The sequence below is a fragment of the Mustelus asterias genome, chromosome 14 (assembly GCF_964213995.1).
Source record: "Mustelus asterias chromosome 14, sMusAst1.hap1.1, whole genome shotgun sequence".
Taxonomy (NCBI): domain Eukaryota; kingdom Metazoa; phylum Chordata; class Chondrichthyes; order Carcharhiniformes; family Triakidae; genus Mustelus; species Mustelus asterias.
In genome coordinates, this window is record NC_135814.1 from 48,582,324 (window position 1) to 48,601,301 (window position 18,978).

An 18,978-nucleotide genomic window follows, 5' to 3' on the forward strand; every position below is an offset into this window, starting at 1 on the left:
ATTATTACATACGAATTATTCTCTTATGAAGCAAGCAATGTTGGAATCCATGGGCTGGGTTGACAGCCTTGCCCCGCATCCATTTAATAGCCAACTGGCTGATAATTGGGTTGAGGTGTGACTTCCCTCAACACCAGGAAGTCCCACCTCAGAGACTGCTGGTCAATCAGAGATTGGGACCTTAGTACCAGCAGCACCACCAGAAGTGGTAGCCATGGCTGCTATTACAGTCAGGCCTGCAGGAAAACATATTGCACAGAAGTCGGGACCGGAAATAAGTCTGGGGGTCAGGGCCAGGTTTGGGAGACCACGGTAACCAGGCCAGGTGGGAGGCGGATCCAGGAGTCAGAGGAAGACTTTGGGTGGGACACATTAAGAAGAAAACCCCTTGCCCGTCGTAAAAGCTGCCAGCTAGATGTTTGGTGTAAGCTACAAGGGGGGAAAAATTCTGTTAAAAAGCATTTAGATAGTTACATGGGTACGATGGGTATAGATAAATATGGGTCAAATGCGGGCAACTGGGATTAGCTTAGGGGTTTTTAAAAAAAGGGTGGCATGGACAAGTTGGGTCGAAGGGCCTGTTTCCATGCTGTAAACCTCAATGACTCTATGCCTCTCCTACCACTGCTTAAATCCCAGCAGCAACAGTTGGCCCATGTGTAAATGGCCTGATGTTAAGCACCACTGGCCACGGGTACAATGCCCCTGGCATTTCACCTTGTTTGTAATGCTATGGTTCCCACCCGCCAACCCACCTCTGGAGGTGGTGCATGAGGGGGTGGGGAGTAAAATCTAGCCCCCTGTAACATCTATAATGAAACAGATTCCGCCACACAGCTCAGGTCTCAATACTGGTATTTATCTTTATAATGTTATCTAATAACTTTGAAAAATTGGCACTTTCCAGCCAATAAAAAGTATTACTATATAAATTTATGGATGTATTTTGGATACCATAAAATAACAGTCATTTTACAGGAAGACCTCTGTGCTCTAACTTGAATTTTATAATCACTGATGCCAAACATCTGTATCTCTGCTGCCTTGGTAAATGAAGTAAGAAGTTTAACAACACCAGGTTAAAGTCCAACAGGTTTATTTGGTAGCAAAAGCCACACAAGCTTTCGAGGCTCTGAGCCCCTTCTTCAGGTGAGTGGGAATTCTGTTCACAAACAGAACTTATAAAGACACAGACTCAATTTACATGAATAATGGTTGGAATGCGAATACTTACAACTAATCCAGTCTTTAAGAAACAAAACAATGGGAGTGGAGAGAGCATCAAGACAGGCTAAAAAGATGTGTATTGTCTCCAGACAAGACAGCCAGTGAAACTCTGCAGGTCCACGCAACTGTGGGAGTTACAAATAGTGTGACATAAACCCAATATCCCGGTTGAGGCCTCAACCGGGATATTGGGTTTATGTCACACTATTTGTAACTCCCACAGTTGCGTGGACCTGCAGAGTTTCACTGGCTGTCTTGTCTGGAGACAATACACATCTTTTTAGCCTGTCTTGATGCTCTCTCCACTCCCATTGTTTTGTTTCTTAAAGACTGGATTAGTTGTAAGTATTCGCATTCCAACCATTATTCATGTAAATTGAGTCTGTGTCTTTATAAGTTCTGTTTGTGAACAGAATTCCCACTCACCTGAAGAAGGGGCTCAGAGCCTCGAAAGCTTGTGTGGCTTTTGCTACCAAATAAACCTGTTGGACTTTAACCTGGTGTTGTTAAACTTCTTACTGTGTTTACCCCAGTCCAACGCCGGCATCTCCACATCATTGGTAAATGAAATCAGACTCTGAAAATAATATCATAATTGAAGAATAAATAGATCGTTGAAAATAGCACTGACGTTATTACTATCAAACATTATAAAACTGGTATAGGTATATCGATCACCAACTACACATTATTAATTGTGATCTCTGTCTGTGAAAAAGATTCTTCCCGCTGACTCACTTTCAAGTTTCTTTCCTGCTGTCACTCATTTAGCTCAGGTTACTCCAAATTGGCATTGCTGAGTTAGCTCCACACTCTTTCATTTATAAATCTGGCTTCCTTATCCTGGTGGCAAAGTTGGAAACTCACAACAAACTGAATCTATAGGCTTCAGTCTTAAAATGGAATGAAGGTCATAGCCGCACCTTTTTACACCTCACTCTGAATGACTGCAATTATATATTGCTAGCAAGAGCACTCATTCAAAGTGGGCAGGTCCTCTTTAAAGTTACAATTTAATTTCTGGTGCTGTCATTTGCTATTTTAACCACAGGAAATTTTGGTAATTAACACCAAGCCAAACTTGCCAGGAACTGCGTCAGCAGCCAAAGGATGCCAATTAAGGTAAGTTTTATTTTTTTAACATTTCTTTATGAACCAAGAAGAATGATAGTACTCCTCTGGGTAATAGAAGGAAGGAAACCTTGGCCTCCCTTGCCTCTGACACCCTCCTCTCCCCTGATCACAACCCTGTCCGGACCTCACAATTTGCCTGACTGTTAGGTGACCAGTGGCTACTTCCTGCTACTTGCATTTTTTCTCCCTGTCACCAGGGTGTGATTCCTGCCAACAACAAGTAGCAGTCAAGAGTCTCAATATGAAGAGGAAACATTGGATTATCAATCTCCAGGGTTGACATGCATATTTGTTGTTCCCCCCGGACTCCTGCATACACCATACAATCTTGTCCTGTTAAAATCAAGATATGATTCTGCTCATAGGATAAAGTAGGCAGTTCTGCAAAGGAAAACAGGTACACAGGTTCATCGATACCAGTTTAAGAGAATCTAAACTAATTTAGGTACAAACACAAAAGTGAAATAACTCTGATCTCTGCAGAACATTAAACTATGCAGCTGGAGCTTTATAGTGTGTTTGATGTAACCTGGCTATACACCATACCAGAGACAGACCAACTGAAGCACCTGCGACAGAGGCTATTATCACCTCACAAGACAGCACCAAAGGAAGACTTGACTCCATAAGAGACACACAGGTAACCTCTGACACCGAGTCAGTTGCCCAACCCAGCCAACAACAAAGATGTGCCTCGAGAAAACCAACATGGACAATACCTAAAACGAGGTGGAAGGCAATCTCCACATTGCCTTGGTCAATTTTGGGCATGGTCAAGCAGAAATGATACAATAAGATACCCAAGACCGGTAGCTACAACAGCTGAAGCAAGTTATTATTGCTGGTTGGCCCGATCACATCACAGATGTTCACAAGAGTATCCAATCGTTTTGGCACAGTTAAATGTACACAACAACATGTACACTTTCTTACTGAGTGCCCTGTCAAATTTAGTAAATCAGAGAACATTTCATTAAGGTATTGGCCTTTCAGATCTGGCACAGAACCTAAAAGATGGAAACTAAATGATTGTCATTAAGGGATCAAAAATAATTAACTTGAGATCTTCAAAGAGCTGATTGCAATGAATGTGAATTCACAGCAGAAACACCTCAGATTCAGCACATTTGGATTAACCCAACTCAGGAATACCTCAAAGCAGCAGAACTGGCAGAATATCCATGGCAATTTACTACATTAATGACTGGCATTTCATTATAAATACCCAGAGACAGAGTACAGGATATTATTTTTATTTTATTCTAAACATTTTACATATTTTATAGATAGCTCAATGGCTACAGATTAATTGAGTAAAACGCATATACATAAAATATTTTATTTTAATCATCGCTTAGTAGTACAGAATTTGGTTATTGCTGAAAAAAAGAAACATGCTATCGAAGCTTTGCATCTTGCATTCATCAGGACAGATTTGTAAGAATATTTTAAAAACAGCTATTTACACTGCATGAGAAGAGGGTACTGATTGGTTGGTAAGTGGACTCTGATTGGAAGGGGCGTTGCCATAGAGAATGCACCAGATAACTGAACTGTCAAGATTTTGTTTAAATTCAAGCCAGGCAGTTCAACTCTGATTGGTCAAGGCATTGCCATGGAACAAGGGAATGGCTGTCTCCCAAGCTTTTATTCAGTTGAACAGGCGCAATGCTGGACCTGAACTTTCTGTTCACAAAGGACAGGGCTCTGTGTAAGAATATAGCGAGCTCCTAACATGCATAAGTAAGCCAAACTGCGAGGCCAACTGATCATCTTAACTTGGATGTCAATGCAATTCTTAGTATAATCAGGATTGTTTAATAAGTGCTGTTCAATCACAGAATCACATTTAACATTGGGTACTTCTGTTCAAACTTTTGCAAGCACGAGCTGGTTGAGTATGTTAGTACTTTCCCCACTGCAAACAGCCGAAGGGACGTGCTGTTTGATATGATCCCCCAGTCATTGGGGGACACGGCCTACATACCCGGCATCACACTGGCACTGAAATTCATATACTCCATTACTCAGTTGTGTGGTGGGTGGAACTTTTCTGGCTTGAAGGCAGCATCCAGTTAGTTGAGAATAGCAGTTATGTTGCTACTGCATAGTAATGGTGTGAAACCCCATATCCTTCCAGAGTAATCTGAGATAGACTAGGCTTTTTTCAGGACATGAGTGGCAGCCTTACACCCATTCATGAGTTTTCACGACATACAGTGAGCAATGATCTGATCAGGGTAGCTGTTATCTCATGGGAGAGCTTTAATACATCCTATTTCAATATCACGCTTGCATCGTGAGCAACTGACCCAGACCCTGGTCGGTATTTTCTGGCCACGCATGCTTCAAGTCCAGAAATTCCTGTCTGAGGCTAATAGACCTTTACACAGTCCACTGAATTTTCTGTCCCGCCCACTACAATTCCCGCAGCAGGCAGGACAGGAAAGTCCCACCACCTATTGATGAGGAGGCCAATGAAGCCAATCTTATAGCTCATGGAACTGTAGGAATCTCAGTGCATATACTGACCAATGAAGGTGATCTTGCAGTAGACAGTAATAGAGAAGCCATTGATTGATTACAGCAGAACTTGATGCAATCATGCAATGGAACAAAAGCACCTTTTGCGACATGAATAATTTAAGTTCTATCCTTCCATTTTCCAAAGTGCAGTTCTTTTGTCATGTGCCCAGAGGATTGAATGGAGAACAGTTTAATATGTAGGAAAGTCTGTAATATCTAGTTTAAGGCAGAGTACCTGCCAAGACTACCCCACTCAATAAAATTCTACTCCTCTGTAGAAAATTACATATTTCACAAAAATACTGGAACACTACAACTTGATAGGATCAGACATTTAAGTTATATACACCTTATACCTTTCTTTAAAAATAAAAGCTACATTTTTTGCTCAGCGGGAAATAACCACAGCCATTGTACAACATTCCTTGAGACCACATATTCACCAATTTACAATGGAATTGGCAAATAAATAGCCTTGGATAACCGTATGTAAAACTGGACTGGTATTTCAGGACACAAACAAAACAATTCTGTATCAGGAAGCAAGGCTATGAATTACAAATTAAACAAAACAAAATTAGTATGCTGAGACATGGTATGGCATGGTGCATTTGGCACCCATACAAGTGGACGAGGAAGGACACAATTGAACCCAGCAGCAAGCTAGTTGGCAATTCCTCATTCCTGGTAAGCCAGAATAAGTGTAGAGGGCAAGACTTGTACTCTGGAAAATTGGAGGAGACTGACCCCAATAAATACCACAGACAGATAATTTCAATAATACGGGTGTGAAGGTAAGATGCGTCATTCCAGCAAGGGCCCAGACACATTCTGGGGAAGGGGAGCAGGTGGGCCAAGGGCACAGTTATGTTATATAATGGGTTGCATGCAGTTAAAAGGCTGAGCAGGCTCTTCAAAGAGGATCTGAAATGGCTGATGTTTATAAGCTGAAAAGGTGAGTTAATCTTTGTGCAAATTGGAAATTTCAAGAAATAAGCTATCCAATGCTGCAGCAGACAATCTACAAAAAAGGTGGTCCTGTGGGTGGAGCATTCACAAACCCAACATGGTATTCCTTAGCACAACAGATATGTAATACCTTTTGGATGTATCACATGACACTAATGTTCCTTGTCCCAGAAGTGAAGTAACTTGACAGTGCTCATATCAATTGTCTCACATCCTGTAATGCTTTCTAGCACACTGGAGTATCATATTCCAGATTCTTGTCGCCTTACACCAAACATTAAAACCAACCAATGCACAAATCAAGACAGATTGACAAGGAAGGGTTAGGTGCATTGTCCATGCTAAATTGTCCCTTAGTGTCTTAGGATGTGTAGGTTAGAGGGATTAGTGGAGTAACTACGTGGGGTTACAGGGATAGAGCTGAGGCGGGATCATGGTGGGTGCAGACTCGATGGGCTGAATGGCCTCCTTCTGCATTGTAGAGTTTCTATGACAATAGAATTTGGAAACTTTAACCAATAAACATTGTGGGGGAGATCTCTCCAAAAGAATTCTAAATGCCGAATGAAAATGAAAACAATAAAGAATTGCACCCATTTTTCCAGCGAGAGAAAAAGAACAAATCTTATCACACTTTAAAAAATTAGGCAAAGTGTGATTCTCGCCAGTAGAGGGAGTGAATGGAGTCTATTGACGCTAGGAGCCAGCTGTTGACTGATGGAGGGCAATATTGCGCATTCACCTGATATCCCATTGCACTATGTATAAGCATACATAGTGCATTAGCAGATTGTCACTCCCCCCTCCCTCTTCTCGGACATTGCCCCATCAAGCCCTGTCCCTCCCCTTAGGCCATGTCCGTTAGCACTGCCCGGTGCCCAGTGGGCAGTGCCAGGGTGTCAGGCTGGCAAGTCCAGGGTACTCAGTGGTCAGTGCCAGGGTGCCAGACTGGCACTGCCCAAGAGGCACTCTGCCCCCAACTACCTGGAGGGCCTCAATAGCCTCTAGTCTTATCGGTGAGGCCATCACGTCTGGTCCCTATTGGTGGGGGACCATATGTAATCCTCGCCAGGGAGGACCTCCACCGGCGAGACCATTAGAGAAAGTAAGCCTGGATGATTGCATCTTGGGCTCACTAAACATATTAAAATGTTTAAATCAGTGCTGGTATCATCATGAGGGGAGAGAAACTGGGAGCGAACCCAGTTTTTCGCATCTCTCATGATTTTCCTGGCATTGCGAGCAGGTAAATAGAGACAGAGTTGAAAAATCAGGTTCCCGTCCAATTTCTCGCCTCTGGCAATCTTGCCAGTCCCGTTCTGCCAGTGAAATATTAAAGACAGGTTTTGCGTGTCATTAACCAGCCCGGGACATGATTGTCTGGGCTCAGTTACCTTAGTCCCCTCCCCGGTCAAGGTCCTCACTGGCAAGGATCAAAGATCGTCCCCATCAACGGGGACCAGATGTGATGACCTCACCGGTGGGACTGGAGGCCACTGAAGCCCCGGGTGGTTGGGGGCATGGCCAGACAGTGCCCATGGGACAGTGCCAGCCTGGCACCACCCACCAGGCACCCTGGCACAGCCCACTGGGATGTTCAGGGCTGCCATCAGTGGAGAGGGGCAGGAAATGTGTTGACCGGCCTCCCAGTGTACTATGTGTACACAGTATAATGGGAGATCGGGGCACCTGTGCAATGGCACCCCTAAAGCTTAGCAGCTGACATCATGGGCGTGCTGACATTACACCTCCCCACCCCCCACAAGGGAGATTCACAGCCTCTGTATTGCACAGAGTGAAGTAAATTACTATGACTTACCTCACTGAAAAAACCTCCCGTTTTCTCGCCTGTTTTACACTTTGAATTTTTTTGAGGAAATTCCACCCTATCCATTGCTCTTGCTTCTGGAACAAGGAACATGGTATGGCTTCGTACTTGCAAAGAATATTGCATGCCTATTATGCTAAGAAATACCCATGTGTTTCCATGATACAGTTAGCTCATTTTTTTTATTTATCTGAAAGCACCCTTACATTTAGGGTACAAGTCTAAATGGGGTTGCAGGAGCAGAGGGACCTGGGTTTATATGTATACATGTCATTGAAGGTGGCAGGAAAGATTGAGGGAGCAGATAATAAAGCATAGAGTATCCTAGGCTCTATTAATAAGAGCATAGTGTACAGAAGCAAGGAGGTTATGTTGAACTTGTATAAGACACTAGTTTGGTATCGGCTGCAGCATTGCCATCCAGTTCTGGACACTGCATTTTAGGATGGATGTGAAGGCACTGGAGAGAGTGCAGAAAAGATGATGAAAGTAGCATGGAGAAGTTGGGTCTGTTTCTTGGAGAAAAGAAGGCTGAGTGGAGATTTGATAGAAGTATTCAGTCATGTGGGGTATGGACTGAGTACCTAGGGAGCAAGTGTTCCCACTCATGAAAAGATTGAAAATGGGAGGACACAGTTTAAAGCCTCCAAACTCCATGGTCTGGGCCTTGGCTCCTCCCTCTGCGACTGGATCCTGAACTTCCTAACCCACAGACCACAATCAGTAAAGATAGGCAACAACACCTCCTCCATGATCATCATCAACACTGGTGCCCCACAAAGCTGTGTCCTCAGCCTCTTACTATACTCCTCATACACCTATGATTGTGTAACCAAATTCTCCTCCAACTCGATTTTCAAGTTTGTTGATGATACCACCATAGTGGGTCGGATCTCAAACAATGATGAGATGGGGTACAGGAAAGAGATAGCGAATCTGGTGAACTGACGCGATGACAATAATCTCTCCCTCGATGTCAACAAAATGAAGGCGATTGTCATCGATTTTAGAAAGCATAGTGGAGGACATGCCCCTGCCTACATCAATGGGGACGAAGTAGAAATGGTCGAGAGCTTCAAGTTTTTAGGTGTCCAGATCACCAACAATCTGTCCTGGTCCCTCCGTGCCGACACGATAGTTAAGAAAGCCCACCAACACCTCTACTTTCTCAGGAGACTAAGGAAATTTGGCATGTCCACTATGACTCTCACCAACTTTTACAGATGCACCATAGAATGCATTCTTTCTGGTTGTATCAAAGCTTGATATGGCTCTTGCTCTGTCCATGACCGCAATAAATGACAAGGGTCATGAATGAAGCTCAGTCCATCACTCAAACCAGTTTCCCATCCATTGACTCTATCTGCACTTCCCGCTGCCTCAAAAAAGCAGCCAACATAATCAAGGACCCCACGCACCCTGAACATTCTCTCTTCCACCTTCTTCCATCTGGAAAAAGATGCAAAGGTTTGAGGACACGTACCAACCGACTCAAGAACAGCTTCTTCCCTGCTGCCATCAGACTTTTGAATGGATCTACTTCGCATTAAGCTGATCTTTCTCTGCACCTTAGCTATCATTGTAACATTACGTCCTGTACTCTTTCCTTTCCATCTCTATATATGGTATGTTTTGTCTGTATAATGCGCAAGAAACAATACTTTTCACTCTATACATGTGACAATAATAAATCAAATCAAAGCAGGGTAATGGCATGAGGTTATATTGCGTATTCAGAGAACTGGTGCAGACATGATGGACCAAATGGTGCTCCTTCTGCTCTGTAATAATATTGTGGTTCTATGAGATGGCACACAAGAAAGAAATAGCTTGTGTTTTTATAGAGCATTTTGTGACTTCAGGACATCGCAAAGTGCTTCACAACTACTATGTCCAGTTCTGGACATCACACTTAGGGAGGATGTGAAGGAATTAGACAGGATGCAGAAACAAATCACAAGAATGGTTCCAGGGATGAACAATTCAGTTACATAGCTAGATTAAACAGGTTGGGATTGCTCTTCTTGGAGAAGAGGAAGTTATGAAGACATTTGATAGAGGTATTCAACAACATGATGGGTATGGGCAAAGTGGTTAGGGAGAAATTATTACCATTTAAGGCAATTGGCAAAAAAAAAAGCAATGGCAACATGAGGATTTTTTAAAAATGCAGCCAGTGGTTAGGATCAGGAATGTACTGCCAGTGAATGAAAGGTGTAATCAAGGAACTTAAGAGGAAATCGGATTACTATCTGAAAAGAAAAAATATGCCTGCCTACGGGGAGGTGAGGGAATGGCACAAAATGACTTGTTCATTCAGTGAGCCAGCAAAGGCCAAATGGTCTCCTTCTGCGCTGTAATCATTCTATGATTCTACTCTGAAGAGAAGATTCACAACCTGTTCAAACTTTCCTGATGGGTGTAAGTTCTCTCTGATATCAACCTAGTAACTTTTTGCATGGTGTGAAGACACAAGATCATGTTCTGATGACCAGCTGTGAGCAACAACAAGAATTGTAGAGATAAGTCAAATCTTTGATGGACTGCTATTTTTAAATCTTTGTACTCCATTCAGTTCCAGAGGTGTGCTGAATAGGCCAATCTTTTACCTGTCAAACAGCAATTGCCACTGCATCCCCGTTTTGTTTTTCAAGGGCTCGATTTTCAAAAACCTCACGATCTCAGCCCTGTCCGTTTAAACACACACTAGTAATTCATCCTTGATGTCAAAGTCAGCAGTGGCTCTGTAGTATTACTTGCACCTGAATTAGATCATGGATTTAAGCCCACTCCAAGTCTCGAGTACATAATACAGGCTGATACATCAATGCAATATTGAGGGAATGTTGCACTGTCAGATGCGTAATCTAATTTTTGCTCGTTGAATGTAGCAAGTGATATGGAGGAAATACAGGCAAATGGAGTTGAGGTTAAGGTCAGCCACAATCTAACTGAATGGAATAACAAGCTGGGGGTTGGATGGCTTTCCTCCTGTTTCCATGCCCTGATAAATTGTATCTTGTAAATAGCAGTGCACATTCTCATGGAACTGTAGGAAGGTGGAAGAAAGAATTTAGGATAGTTGACGGTATCCTGTCTTCATGTTATCATTTGCACTTGATTGCCCTTGGATAGTGACACGTTTCCACAGGACACAATGAAATTCAACTGCATTTATTCTGTAATGTTTCTTCACCTGTCCTATTTTGGCCTATCCAAATATTTTTTCCTTCCCCAAAGAGACAATTGTAAATGTACGCCACCTCCTACCCAAGAATTTTGAGGCCAATAAATTGTGCAGGGAGTAAGGGGACACGTGAAGAGGATTGGTAAGTTCTGATAAGCTCTTCTCAAGTTTAAATTTAGATTAAGAGTCAGACTCTGACATCTAACTTTCAAACTGCAAAATCAGTTCAGTAGCCTAGTTAAACCAGAAGCTATCTGGCAGTGGCCATTATCTGTCAATTAACTGAAAGTGATTGCCTTGAATTGGTGATAATTATTGTAGCAGGAAGCTGAGCTAGTCTAGTATTGTAACTTAGGAGTGAGCCGCCAATGATTCTATAAAAGTAGACAGGTTTCCATACTTTGGAGTAAGGGGACACATGGGGAGAAGACGATGCAAATTGGGTGCAAAGTTGGGAATTTGGTTGAGGCGGGAATTCAGTGCAGAGAGGGAAAGAGGTACCCCTTTTTCTAGTTCCTCTCAGCCTCCAGAAGCTGCAGAAAACATAAGCTGAAGACCAGAAATAGAGGGTAACCTAGAGACTCGGACAAGAAGTCTGAAAATAATTGGTTTATTAAAACACAATAAGGATGCAGGACAGTTGATGTCTTGCAGCTGCAGTGTGTGGGCTCTAGTGGATGCCAATGTGATTCAGAGCCACCGCATACGTAGTAAGTGTGTGTGGTTTGAGGATCTTTGGTTCAGGGTTAATGATCTAGAAGCTGAACTTCAGACATAATACATCAGAGGAGGGGAAAGGTTAACCAGACACTTTGTTCCAGAAGGCAGTCACACCCTTAAGCTAGGGTCTTCCGATTCAGCGCATGGTCAGAGACAGGACCATGTGACTGTGAGTGAGGCAGGCACAGGGATTGAGAAGTGGAGAAGCCCCAATCTTCCAACTGTCCAACAGGTTCAAGGTCCCTGAAGTTTGTATAATCATAAGACCATAAGAAATAGGAACAGGAATAGGCCATTTGGCTTCTCGAGCTTGCTCCACTATTCAATAGGACCATGGCTGATCTGACATTCCTCAAATCCACTTTCCTGTCCTTTCCCCATATTCTTGATTCCCTTACTGATCAAAAATCTATCTCAGCCTTCAATATACACAAGGACTCTGCCCCCACAGCTCTCTGTGATAAGGAGTTCCAAAGACTCTCAAACCTCAGAAGAAATTCCTCCTCATTTCAGTCTTAAATTGGTGCACCTTTATTCTGAGAAGATGCCCTCTGATCCTGGACTCTCCCATGAGGGGAAACATCCTTTCAGCATTGACACTGTCAAGCCCCTTAAGAATCCTATCTCTATGTCTCAATGGGATCACCTCTCATTTTTTCTAAATTCCAATGAGTAGAGTCCCAACCTGTTTAACCTTCCCTCAAAAGACAATCCCTCCGCATTGGGGATCATCCTGTTGAACCTTCTCTGAGCTGCCTTCAATGAAATAACATCTTTCCTTAAGGGGACAAAAACTGCTCAGAGTACTCCAGATGTGGTCTCAACAGTCCCTTGTACAGTTGCAGCAAAACTTCCCTGCTCTTATACTCCAACTCCCATAAAATAAGGGCCAACATTCCATTAGCCTTCCTGATTACCTGCTGTACCTGTGTGCTAGTTTTCTGTGTTTCGTGCACAAGTACCTCCAAGTCTCTGTGTTGTAGCTTTCTACAGTTTTTCTCCATTTAAATAATTCTCTGTTCTTTTGTTCTCTTCCAAAATGAACAACTTCACATTTTCCCACACAGTACTCAATTTGCTCACATTTTGCCCACTTAATTAACCTATTGCTATTGCTTTGTATTTGCATCCCTCTCGCATTCTGCCTACTTTTGTGTCTTCTGCAAATTTGGCTGCAGTACATTCACTTTCTTCCTCCAAGTCATGAGTGGGAGTTGCAGGGTAGATGAGAGAACTAACCATCGGCTCAACATCACATAATTTGGTGAGCTTATCTTATACACTCTGTGGCCAGAATCGTTCTGACTTCCTGTCCCCTGCCATGAGACTTAGGCCCGGAGCAGTAAATCCTAGCCCGTGTTTCACAGAGGTGAGAGTACCCGAATTGGAAGGTAGCGAGATCAGTCGTGATTTTGGCAGTCCATTGTGAATCAGGCAGCCAATTTTCGAGTTGGTCACTTATATAAGCTGTGTCGTGATGTCCTCAGGTAACATTCCCACACAAAAGGCAAAAAGCGTGCAAAACAGAAATTTTAAAAATCAAACTCCAGCCAGCAAAAAGCAAAAGTAAAACATGCACCGGCTGGCTGCTGAAGCTACAGAACAGCATTTAAAAAAGACAGGAAATATCAGGTAGATGACCAGTAAAATCACCAGCATTAATTGGAAGGCCACAGATATCGACCGGAGTTCTCCAGCCGTTCACACTGGCGGGATTCTCTGGTCCCGTCGGCAGCGCATCCCCGCCCCGCAGGTCTCCCGCTGGCATGGAGTGACATCAGTGACAGTGACACCCATTTACAGTGGCGGGACCAGGGGAGTCCCGCTGCTAGCAAACAATGCGCCACCTCCCATCGGCAGGAAACATGCAGCTGGGAGGCCAAGAAATCTCGCCCGTCATGTCCAAATTTAGGCTTTTTAAACAAAGGATAGAGCTTTACTCTTTTGATTTATCCATCACAGAACTGGATAAACAAACAGCGAAAATAGGAGTCAATGCTTCGGGCCTGTCAGAGGAAGATCAGAAGAATCCTGCCGAGCTGTGGAACATGCAGAAGGTTCAGCTTCATGTAAAGGTGAACTTTAGAATGCACCATTTAGTGCTGATGGCTTACAGATAACCGCCACAAGAATCAATCAATCTGTTTGTCAGCAAGTGCCGTGATAAGGGTAAGGAGTGTGATTTCTCAGAAGCTGAATTGTCCGGATGAATAATGGAGCTGGTTATGTCTTCAACACCAACTGAAGCTTTCCAAAAATCTCTTTTTGGACAAAAAGCAAGGTCACGATATTGACACACTGCTAATTACACTGCACCCATTCAGTGCACAGGTAAATTGACATTGGAATGCAGCTACGGCAGGTCTGCATGGCAACCACAAGCATTCTGCCTGGTGGACACGAGCAGACTAGCAGTAAAAGGGTTTCCGGTATTACTCAATGTTTGTGACCATACATGAGATCGCCAAGATACTAATCACAGTAGAGACCAAGAATAATTGCCTTGAGTCAGTTCATGGCCTACATACAGGAGAAGCTAAAGACTCGGCTGGATAACATGAAGCGTAATAGGTAGAAGATATGAAGCCACTGTAGCCAGACAACACCAACAGTCTTAGGTGCAACTACCAGTATTGGCACAGAGCCAGAATACAGAAAGCAAACAAATCATATGGGAAGTGCAGTCTGCTGCACCTACCACAAAGCTGTCCTGCATCCCAAGATCTTTGCAACCTAAGTGGTGTAAAAGGACATTGGGCTTGCCTATGCAGGAAATCTGTGCAGCGCACTGACAGAAATAGCAGGGAGTACAGAGACCCACATAAATGCAAGCACACAAATATGAGATTAGCTGCAAGACAGGGTGAAGATGCAGAGCAGAAAGATCTCTAACAGGAAAACAAACAGGCTTTCCGCATTGTCAATCTGACACAACATGTGGATGAAGTCAAATGGTTTGAGGTTTTTGCTGCTATCCACATATGCCCAAAGGAAAGAGGCAAACATACACTCATAGCCAATGTTGACACAGGAGTGAGTGAGAGTATCCCACCAGTCAGAATTCTGAAGTATATGTATCTGGATCATTGGAAGTCAATGATGCAGCCAAAGACAAGCAAGCTAATTGCGTACAATGGGTCACCCATTCAGTGCACAGGTAAATTGACATTGGAATGCAGCTACGGCAGGTCTGCGTGGCAACCACAAGCATTCTACCTGGTGGACACGAGCAGACTAGCAGTAAAAGGGTTTCCGGCATTACTCAATGTTTGTGACCATACATGAGATCGCCAAGATACTAATCACAGTAGAGACCAAGAATAATTGCCTTGAGTCAGTTTGTGGCCTACATACAGGAGAAGCTAAAGATTCGGCTGGATAACATGAAGCATAATAGCAATATTTGTTGTGTGCATCTGTGCACCAACCAGTGCAGTTCTATTATGTGCAGACTGAAGAAAGATGGCACAATGATGCTTACAGCTAAGACGTGTAAATCTCGCTCTAAAGAGGTGCCCAGACAAGATTTCAACCATGAAAGAAAATAGGTTGTCAAGAATACATAAAGGGTTGGATATTCCAGCCCCGCTGTGGCGGGTTCCCAGCAGTGGTCGCGGTGAGACAGCCAAAAGTCTATTGACTTCGGCAGGACCAGAAGATCCCACCAGCAAGCAAAGCTATCATGACCTTAAATGGCGGTGCAGGCTCAAGGTGCCAAGTGGACTACTCCTGCTCCTAATTCTTGTATTATTGTGTTCATTCAGCTTCCCATTTATTGTAATCGAACCTCTGAGCTTCTCAAATATTCCAAAGTATTTCAAGCGATAAAGATGTAACTCTACAGATTACGTTTCAATATAATGCATAGCACACCAAAATAGAATTTCCATCACCAACAGTATCTACAACTCTACCCAATGATCAAATACTGACCTTGCACCAGCCATGCTGCTAATTTCATAAATCAGCATGCCTCTCTTAAATGGTAAGTGCATAATTCTTGTATCAATCCAAGTGTCACACTATGAAGTCAACCAGAGCATCCAGCTTTTGTGGTGTTCACTGATATCGATATTTTAAGAAAGCTATTTTTAGTGTTATAATAATCTTGTTCCATCCACTGATAAAGACCTTTTTAGGAGAACACTATATGATGCTCTCAGTCAACAGCATTAGGCAAACTATTCTGTCAATAATAATTCACCTCACAAAATGATACTTACCTTAGTAAAAAGTCTTATTATTATTACATTCCACTTCAGTTGTGCTTATTCCTTGGTAATTAAGTCTACAACTGATTCAATTATTTCAAGTTCTGATCTAATTAACAGCATGATCAAAAATGATTAAACTAAATTTTGTTAGGTCAGGGCATCAAGAAATATGGAACAGAGGCAGCTAAATCGAGCTGAGGTACAGATCATCCAGAATGCAACTAGCAGAGTAGGCTTGAGAAGTTGAACAGCCGTACTCCTGGTTCCTAGGGTTCCATGATCTGGCAAATTGAACCTTGTAAATAACAGTGCACATCTTATGGTGTGGTTGCCACTTGTTTATGTTGTGTCAATAAGAACTACTCCAGTTTCTCCAGTTCTGAGTATTGAATTTTATTTACGTCTGATTTGTACAACTGTACCTTCTTCAATAAGCTTACTTTCATTGTTGACAAGGAAACATCACAACCATCTTATAAGCAGTCAGCAAAGTTTGAACAAATATTTGGAGTATTATTAGGATGCTTTACAGCAAATCTGTGAGAAGACTTCAATAACAGTCATGTTTTCGATAGTTTTGAAAGAATTCAAATTTGTCCCCTCATATTGCATAACTTCATCTCTCATTTTCAATTTCCATTGCCACTCTCCTCACGGCCAATCTCAGCAACACAAAGTGTAAGCTAGATCTCCTCTTGCATCAACTCCTTTGCCAGGTCTCATCCTTTCCTAGTTACCTTCTCAGAAAGAAAAAAACAGATGGACATTCATAATAGAAAATGATGGCTGAAATTAAAGAATATGTGAAGGGACAAATTTAACATGTACAAATATTCTTGTGATAAAAAGTCCAAAGATGTGCAGGTTAGATTGATTGGCCATGCTAAAATTGCCCCTTAGTGTCCTGAGATGCGTAGGTTAGAGGGATTAGCGGGTAAATGTGTAGGGATATGGGGGTAGGGCCTGGGTGGGATTGTGGTCGGTGCAGACTTGATGGGCCGAATGGCCTGTTTCTGCACTGTAGGGTTTCTATGATTTCTATAATGCCAGTAACAAGTAAACAATGACGCGCCAACAATATAATTATCACAAAGTATATTTCAGGATGACCATCAGATTTTGACTTTAGCATGAAACATGAGGGCCTGTAACTGCCTCAGAGTGGCAATCTCCATCAGACTGCCACTCTGAATGAACTTATACTCGCTAAAATTGCACAGCCTGCCTTGCCCAAACGTCCTCTCCAAGGTTGAATGAGACAGGAGCAGCGGAGCATGCCCTTGGCAGCTTCGACGTGGAATAACTGAGGTGCAGAGTGGTAAGTGACTCCCCCTTTTTCAGGGTGGTGTAGGAAGACTGGGAGTGGAGGAGACAGAGGGAAGGCCCGGACTGACAGTGGGAGGGGGAAGGGGGATCATGCTGGAGGAGAAGGTAGGGGTGGAGTGGGGGGGGGGGGTCTGCTTGGAAGGGGTGGTCAGGCTGGAGGGGAGGTGGGTTGTGACGGACCAGGAATGGGTGTTGGGTCAGGGGTGGGTGGGTGTGGGGGTGCTATGGTGGTTTGTCGGGGAGGGGGAGGGGGCTCATGTGTGTGTGCAGGATGTCCTGTATGAGGCTGGGTCTGGGTATTTAGATAGTTACTCAGGAGCTATAAGTGTTTTTTTTTCCCTTCTCACTCTTTCAGAGTAACCTATGAGGGTAAAAGTAGCAGAACCATCCAAAGTTAGCGATATAAATCATTTTGTCTGACAGTTCCCAACCTAGAACAATTATCCAGAGGAAGTTAGCGCTTCTGGGCAATTGCAAGGTAAACCCTTAAGTGGGAACTTCCTCGAGGGATTCTCCAGCATATCATTGCAGTACCACCACACCTGCCCCCACCCTAAAAGGCATGCTGAGGAACCAGGAAGTTATGGGCCAAAATATTTCACAAAGAAGACACTAGCACTATTGTTGAAGTAGTCAGGAATAAATGTTGAATCCATCTATTGAGTATTGCTATTACCCTAGCTTTTAATAAAAAGTAGCTGTGCTGGAAATTATCAGCTTGACCAAACACACTCTGAATATTACAAGGACAGTTCAGCCACATGCACAAAAGCAACATAAAATTAATGGTAGATTAAAGTGCAAGTGCAAAATTAGATTTGTGGATGATTTAGGTGCCTGTGCAGCAAAGGGACTTGTAGACTGGCAGGTTGAGAAGTGTTGCAAACAAAGATCAAGAGGACATTCACATCCTGCACTTACTTCTATTATGTGAAAATTGAATTTTATATTGTTCTCAAACAAGAGTTCCTTGCATCAATCAGTGAGTACATGCACTGCCCTTTGGAGTGCAATCTAAAATTTTATTTAACCTTCCATTTTTTGAAAAAAATGGGAGTAAAAGGTAATTTTCTACAAATTTGAAAATGTGCTCATTCTCTGTCTGTGTTAAATGTATACTGTGTTAAATGTATACAGCACACTGGTGTCAATGTACTTTACATCATGCATAACCCTCAGTGCCATGTGAGAGCAGGGAAATAGCCGAATTCCTCATGGTTGTATATTGGAGAGCAAACGTGACAAGCCCCAAATCAATCATTCATTTCTCAACAACAACAGTAAGCAGTATGTTGCTTTTGATTCAGAATATCCAAGGACTAATTTGACTGAACAACAAAGCAGGATGCTTAAATGGAAATCTATTTTTATTGTGTTTTATTGTGCACCTAGTTTGTGCACCTTCGTATTAAAATTACAATTTCTCAACACTTTGGATCAGTAAATGCAAACAGTTCTCTGACATAATTTGAGGCATGAATCCTCTGATGTGGTGGCTTTGATCCTCTGACTTTTTTTAAAAATGCTGAAGTGTCTTTTTTATTTGCATAACAATGTAACAACATTTACATAAAAGTGAGACTTAATTGATTGATGGAGGGAAATAGAAATAAAGTAAAAATCATTTTTAGTCATTTCAAAGTTCCAAAAAGCCCTTCAAAAAGACCAAAGTGACCACATCAAAGGATTAAAGGGTTATATCAAACTTAAACTGTGTGATGATCTTATTTTACTTTTTAATAAACATATAAATTTCTAAACAAAAAAAATCAAGAAGAGCCTCTCGCTAGCAGGGCAGCATAAGCAGGGAAGCATGAAATTGTTTTCCAATTTGGCATGTGATGTAC

The 18,978-nt window shown here is 42.6% G+C and overlaps 1 protein-coding gene across 1 annotated transcript in view; it reads right to left on the minus strand.

The window, feature by feature from the left end:
* Positions 1-18,978, minus strand: part of kcnj3a (potassium inwardly rectifying channel subfamily J member 3a) — a 209,656-nt gene that overhangs the window by 135,048 nt on the left and 55,630 nt on the right. The gene's annotated exons all lie outside the window — the stretch shown is intronic.